Source organism: Girardinichthys multiradiatus, chromosome 24, assembly GCF_021462225.1.
Source record: "Girardinichthys multiradiatus isolate DD_20200921_A chromosome 24, DD_fGirMul_XY1, whole genome shotgun sequence".
NCBI lineage: Eukaryota > Metazoa > Chordata > Actinopteri > Cyprinodontiformes > Goodeidae > Girardinichthys > Girardinichthys multiradiatus.
Window position 1 is genome coordinate 18,626,759 of NC_061816.1, and position 6,704 is coordinate 18,633,462.

Here is a 6,704-nt window from a genome sequence, read left to right on the forward strand (position 1 = left end):
TTATCAGTCCTGTCCACGTGTTACAGAGAGCCATTTTATAATTGGGCGCAGATCAGCTGTTTTCTTCACTGGTTTGAGACGCTGGGCCATATGGGTCCTCCAACCCCTTTGAATCCGGACTTCCTTCTGCTTACCCCATCGGTTGGTTTGGCTCCTGTAGCGGCAAAACTGGCTTACAGTGGCTTTTATGGATCCAGGAAGGCCTCTCTGCTATTTTCAGAGCTGTGGGCGTTGTCAGGAGCACTTGAAACGGCCCTTTCCAGCAGGGGGTGCTCCAATCCTTCCTGTGGAGTGTCTTAATCAGGACCAGGTCTCCAGGCCTCAGGTCGTTCTGTGGGATAGGAGCAGAGGTTATCGGCAGACCACTGGACATTTGTGCTTCTTTTGTCTGCAACATTTTGTTCATCCACTCAGCTAATGAAGTTTCCTGTTGTGCTTTCTCTATTTCATTCATATCAGAAGGCAGAGGAAACGGTCTGCCATGTACTATTTCAAATGGAGTGAGCCCAGATTGATTTGGAGTTATTCTCATCCATAGTTTGACCAGAGACAGACAGTCTGGCCACGGTCTGCCTGTCTCCTCAACTGTTTTTCTCAGTCTGTTTTTTATTGTCCCATTTGTTCGTTCAACCAGCCCAGCAGATTGTGGGTGGTAAGAACAATGATTTTTTAACTGAATCCCTAATGCTTTAGAGCACAGTTCTATTACATTATTTACAAAATGAGTCCCATTATCTGATCTTATGATTTGTGGGATACCATATGTAGGGAAGAAATGTGTCACTAAACTTTTTGCCACCGTGAGCGCATCACAGTGTTTGGCAGGGTACATCTCAACCCACTTTGAAAATGCATCTATAACCACTAAACAATATTTCTTTCCCCCTGACCATGATAATTCTATGAAATCCATGTGTATCATGTGAAAGGGATGAATTGCTGCTGGGAACTGGCCTCTTTTGGGTCTCATGTTCCCCTGTGGATTATGTTTGCAGCAGATAATACATGATCTACAAAAATTCTTTGCATAGTCAGAAAAATTTAAAGCATAGAATTGATGTTTCACCAGATGTGACATATTTCTCTGTGACACGTGGCATTTACCATGAGTGACCACCGCCGCCGTTTTATATAGATTTTTTGGTAAAACGGGTTTGTTTTCTATGTGGTATATATCATCTTTTTTCTCAGCCCCTCTTTTCAGCCAGGCCTTTATTTCAGTACTGGGTGCTGTCTGTTGCGCATCTTTCAGTACTGACATGTCTATAAATAGCAGGTCAGTCATTTTTAGTGTTAGGGGTTCTGTTGCAGCTTTCTTTGCAGTTATGTCAGCAAAAGTATTCCCCTTTGTTTCTGTGCTAGAATCTGTTTGGTGAGCCTTACATTTACAGAGTGCTATTTTACCAGGTAGCTGTATTGCTGATAATAATCTTTTCAAAAGATTAAAATGTGTTAACTCTGTTCCTGATGATGTTTTAAAACCTCTATTCTGCCAGATTTTAGCATGGTGATGTACTGATCCAAAAACTTATTGGCTGTCTGTGTATATAGTAAGTATCTGTCCCTCATGTAGTTCACATGCTCTCACTACAGCATACAACTCTGCAGTCTGGGCTGAGCATGTTTTGGGCAAGGATTTAGCTTCTATTATGCTGTCAATGGTTGTCACTGCGTAACCAACTCTATTTTTCCCATATTCATCTTTTGATGCTGACCCATCTACAAACACAGTTTGTGAGTTAGGCAGTGGCGTTTGGGAAATGTCCTGTCTGGGTTTGGTGTCCTCTTCTACTTTTGCTTTACATGAATGTGGCTGTCCGTCCTCTGCCGTAGGTATTAAGGTACTTGGGTTTAACGGGCCACATCTTTGCAAGGTAATATTTGGTTGTGAGAGTAGTAGAGAAGTTAATGCAATATGTCTTGCATGTGTCAAAAAAGGAAGTGAGGTCTGTAGTAAAACAAGTGAAACAGAATGGGGAACTTTTAATGTCAGCGGGTGGCATAGAACTATTTCAGCTGTTTGCTTCACTGCTTCAGCGGCAGCAGAGCATGCTTGCAAACACGCAGGAAAACCCCCGGCCACCGCGTCAAGTTTCTTTGAGTAAAAGGCTAGGGGTCTATCTTTAGACCCAAAGGGTTGTGTCAGTACAGCTTTCATATAGCCCTGACATGAGTCCACGCACAGCGTGAATGGTTGGCTGTAGTCTGGTAAGGCTAATGTAACTGTGGTTTGCAGTAAGTTCTTTAAGTTAATAAATGCTTTTTCCCCCTCTTCTGTCCAAATAATTTTGTCCCTTAATGTCATGTTTGTTCCATAAATCATAGATTGTAATGGTTGCACTATGGCTGCATAGTCGGGCAGCCACTCTCTGCAGAAATTACAAAGTCCTAAAAAGGACATCATTTGCTGCTTTGTTATTGGTTTTGGGGCTTCCTGTATGGCTGTTTTTCTGCTATTCAGCAGGGAGCATCCATTCTGTGACAGTGTGTGCCCTAAATAAACCACTTAATTTTTACAAAACTGCAGCTTATCTCTTGACACCTTGTGGCCTGTTTGGTGTAGGTGCTTTAACACAGTAATTGTGGCCTCTTCACAGTGTTTTTCTGTGTCTGATGCTACTAAAATGTCATCCACATATAGCAGAACTTGACTGTGTTCTGGTATTATGCAGGTGCTCATTGAGTACCTTAATGCTTGTGTATATACATGTGGGCTTTCACTGAAACCTTGTGGAAGCCTAGTATAGGTGTATTTCTTTCCTTTAAACTGAAAACCAAACAAATGCTGTGATTCTTCATGCAGTGGTACTGTGAAGAAAGCATTACTAAGATCTATTACTGAGAAATACTTTTTATCTGGGGTCAGTGAATGCAGCAATGTGTGTGGATTTGAAACATCTGGAGCTGCATGCTGTACAATATCATTTATTTGTCGGAGATCTTGAACCATTCTCCACTTTCCTGTGCTGGCTTTCTGCACTGGAAAAATAGGTGTGTTACACGTAGCTTCAGGGGCTTCTCTTAATATTCCTGATTTTAACATGTCCTGTATTACTGGCTTAATACCTTCCTCGGCTTCTGGCTTTAAGGGGTATTGACGGACTAATGGCCTTTTTTCAGATATTAGTTTAACCTTGTATGGTGGGAACCCCTTTATTAATCCTTCATCAGTTGATGATTGGGACCACAGTTCAGGTGGGACAGCTTTCAAGGCAGAGTGTTTTAGATTTTGTTTTTCTTCAGCCAGACACTGTAGCTTTCAGTCAGCTTCATCCATATGCGTTTTTGGATGTACTCTGATCACCCACCCTAGAGTGAGTCTCCAGATCCCTGTATTATGATCTATTTTCCAGTCAGAGTCTGTTGATGCCTCATATCTCCCTCTCTCAGCTCTTTGTAGAGAATGTTCTGAATTCTTCCATTGACCCCCTACAGGTTTAGTCAGTGATAGATGAGGGGTGTGGTCTTTAAACAGTTGTAGTTGTTTTTCCGACAGTAGGACTGAGGCAGAGGATTTCCCTGTTTTGGGGTCAACATACAGATGCTGTATGGTAATGGTTTGATTATTCTCTCTATGAAAAACAGTGTCATATTGATAATCTGGCCCTGGAGTGTTTTTGTATCTCATAGTCACATGGAGTTCAGTGTCTGGCATGTACTGAGTTTGTTGAAAAATTTGTTTTTCTCTTGTTTTTCTTAGCAGCTCTCTAGCTGTTGGGGATGGTCCTAGATCTAGAGACCAGTAATAGTGTGGTTGTGAGGACCCGTGTACAACTAGGGCTCCCTCCTCAACAATAGCTTTCATGCCTGTTTCTGTAGACACGATGTTTATGTGTAACTTCTGCATAATGTCTCTCCCTAGCAGATTTACTGGACATTTCTGACTAATTAGAACGGGAGCCTGGCATGTGGATCCTGTTTCAGGCTCTGTTATGGTCACCAGTGTGCTTAGATAATGGACCTCTGATGTACCGGCTGCAGATCTAACATGTACTGCAGTGTTAGAATATTTTACTCCAGGTGGGGGTTCAGTTAATACTGTCCTACATGCCCCCGTGTCACACAAGCAGTTGTACACTTTTTCATTTATTATTATGTTCTTGTAGGGTAAATCTTGTGATTTGCTTAACGCTATCAGTTCTAAGGCTGCTTGTATGTCAACTTCCTCCATATCAGAGTTATCTTCTTCCCCTGCAGAGGGCTGAGGCGGTAATTGTCAATTTTGGTTGGAGTTGGGGTTGTATACCGGTTTCTCCTGACAATCTCTTGCAAAATGTCCTTGCTTGTTGCAAAGCCAACAGTTCTCATCTCTTGCTCTGGAGCTGTGTAAGTTTACTTTGCATCCACTGGCGTAATGCCCTGTTTTGCCACACCTCCGACACACAATGCTTTGTGTGTTTCTGAAATCTCCCCCTCCTCTGCTCCCCCCGCCTCTAAATCTTCCCCTCCCCCTTGACGAGTGTGCTGACACTTGTTGCGATGTTATTAAACCATCTTGCATTGTGAATGTGTCTGTTTTCCTGTGTTGTTGCGTTTTGTGTGCATGGTCTGCATATTCCAACGCCTGGGTGACAGTGCCTGTATTCTGGTGTACCCAATGTTTATCTATGTATCGTCTGAGCTCAGGTTTTAATCCTTGCAAAAACGCTCTCTTCAGCTGCTGTTGATATGCCCCGCCTTCTACCTCATTGTATGGTATAGCAGAGTTTACTCTGAAAACACGTCTCATTCTATCCAAAAAATCTTGTGGGTCTTCCTCATCTTTCTGTTTACATTGTGAGATTTTGCCGTAATCTGCTGTCTGTGTGTATTCTGTTCTGATTCGGTCATAAAGGATGTGTAAGGCATCTCTTAAATCCGCTGAATTGTGCGCCATTGAATTTCCCTGGGCATTATTTCCAGTGAAATCTCCGGCTACTCTACGCCAGCGATGGCCAAAGAGCTGAGAAAGACACTGGTGCATTTCTCTGCCATTAAGATGGAAACTTCCTCTGAGTTCTGTGATAGCTGCTAAAAATTCCGGTACACCTTCCTGTATGTTTGGGATACCTTTTAAAGCGGCAGTTCTGTCTTCCTGCGTCCATGGCCTATATACTAGAATGGTTGGCGGCTGTGGATTATCAGCGTTACCTATGTTTGGATTGGCCACTTCTACAAGAGGAAATGTGTCTTCCTCTATTATTTTTTTATTTTTTTCAGATGGATGAAATTTCTGTTCATGAGCCTTTAAGGCTTCATTTGGGTATAAGCTGGGGTCAGTAGTGGGGTTTTTTTTACTCCTAGTTTGTACACCTGTGCTCCCCCAGAAATTAGGAGACCAGGAGCTCTGTTCTTCTGTTTTAAAAGGGTTGCTTGATTTATCTGGCTTTTGGTCGGGGGTTTGAGGAGGTGCTGCTGCTGCGCCTTCTTCCTCCTCCTCACGCTGTACCACTGCCTGTGTAGCAGGCGGCTGCCGCCTTTGCTGTCTGAAAACAGCTGTAGTCTCCTCCTCTTGCCGCACCATAACTGCGGCTGTTAACTTTTCTTTTCGCTTCTCCCTCTTATCCTGCCTCTGTATGTCTCTCAGCTTGCTCTGTTCCAACCATTTTTCTGACAGTTTATATTCAACCTTCCTTTGTCCTGTCTTTTGTCTCTTTTTAGTTTTCATTATTTCTAATTTTAGATCCCCTTGTAATTTTAAGACAGCCTTTGTTTCTAATTTGCCCAAAAACCCATGTTTTTTATTCCACCTATGGCAGATCATGCCTGCTCCTTCCACATAATTCTCCATAAATTTTACATCTCCCTCCAAAGTATTTTTCTGTTTACTTTGTTGTTTCCCCATTATGTTTTATGTTAGTTTAATTGTAGTATGAATGTCCCAGATAAAAGGTCACTGGCATGAGACTTTAAGGAGAGGACATTAACACGGCCTTCTACTGTGACTAATTCGCAGCGGTGTTAATTTTCTGGAATGAAATCCGACCTGAATCTCCAAAGTCACCAGTACGTAGTTTTAATCTGGGCAAAAGAAAACACAGGACTAGCAGAATCCTGTTATGATTCTATTAAAATGCTTAGTCCTCCATACACACACACAACACAGTCACACAGTTAGTTTCAGGTACCTTGTAATTTTTTCTAAGTTAACTTGGTGTTATTTTATGAGCTCAATTTACTCCGTTCTTTTTACTTTTATAGCGCTTATTCTATTCCCACGCAGGGGAATAACCCTTAGTCGTTTTATTTGGCCCCCTTCTTGGCGGGGCCCTACCTTAATTTGTCACTATTCCTTTCACGGTGGAATAAAACCATCCCAATGCAGCGTCCTTACCGGCGACGCACTACCAACGACTTTTAAGTACTTTTCTTCTTTTATTTATATAGCGATTACTCTATTCCCTCACAGGGGAATAATCCTCAGTCGTTTTCTTTAATCCCCTTCACGGCGGAATTGTACCAAATTTGTCACTATTCCTTTCACGGTGGAATAAAACCATTCGAATGCAGCGTCCTTACCGGCGACGCACTACCAACGACTGTTAAGTACTTTTCCTATGAACTGTATTTTAAAACTGTCTCACCTCGGAGTTGACTTCTTGGTGACTCTCTGGACCCTGTGAGAGTCACCCGTGCCGAGGAAGGCGATAACCCACTGGCCAGGTGTGAATTCACACACACCGGGACTTTCAGCCACTCCGGCTAGTGGAGGCTGTGCAGCGGTG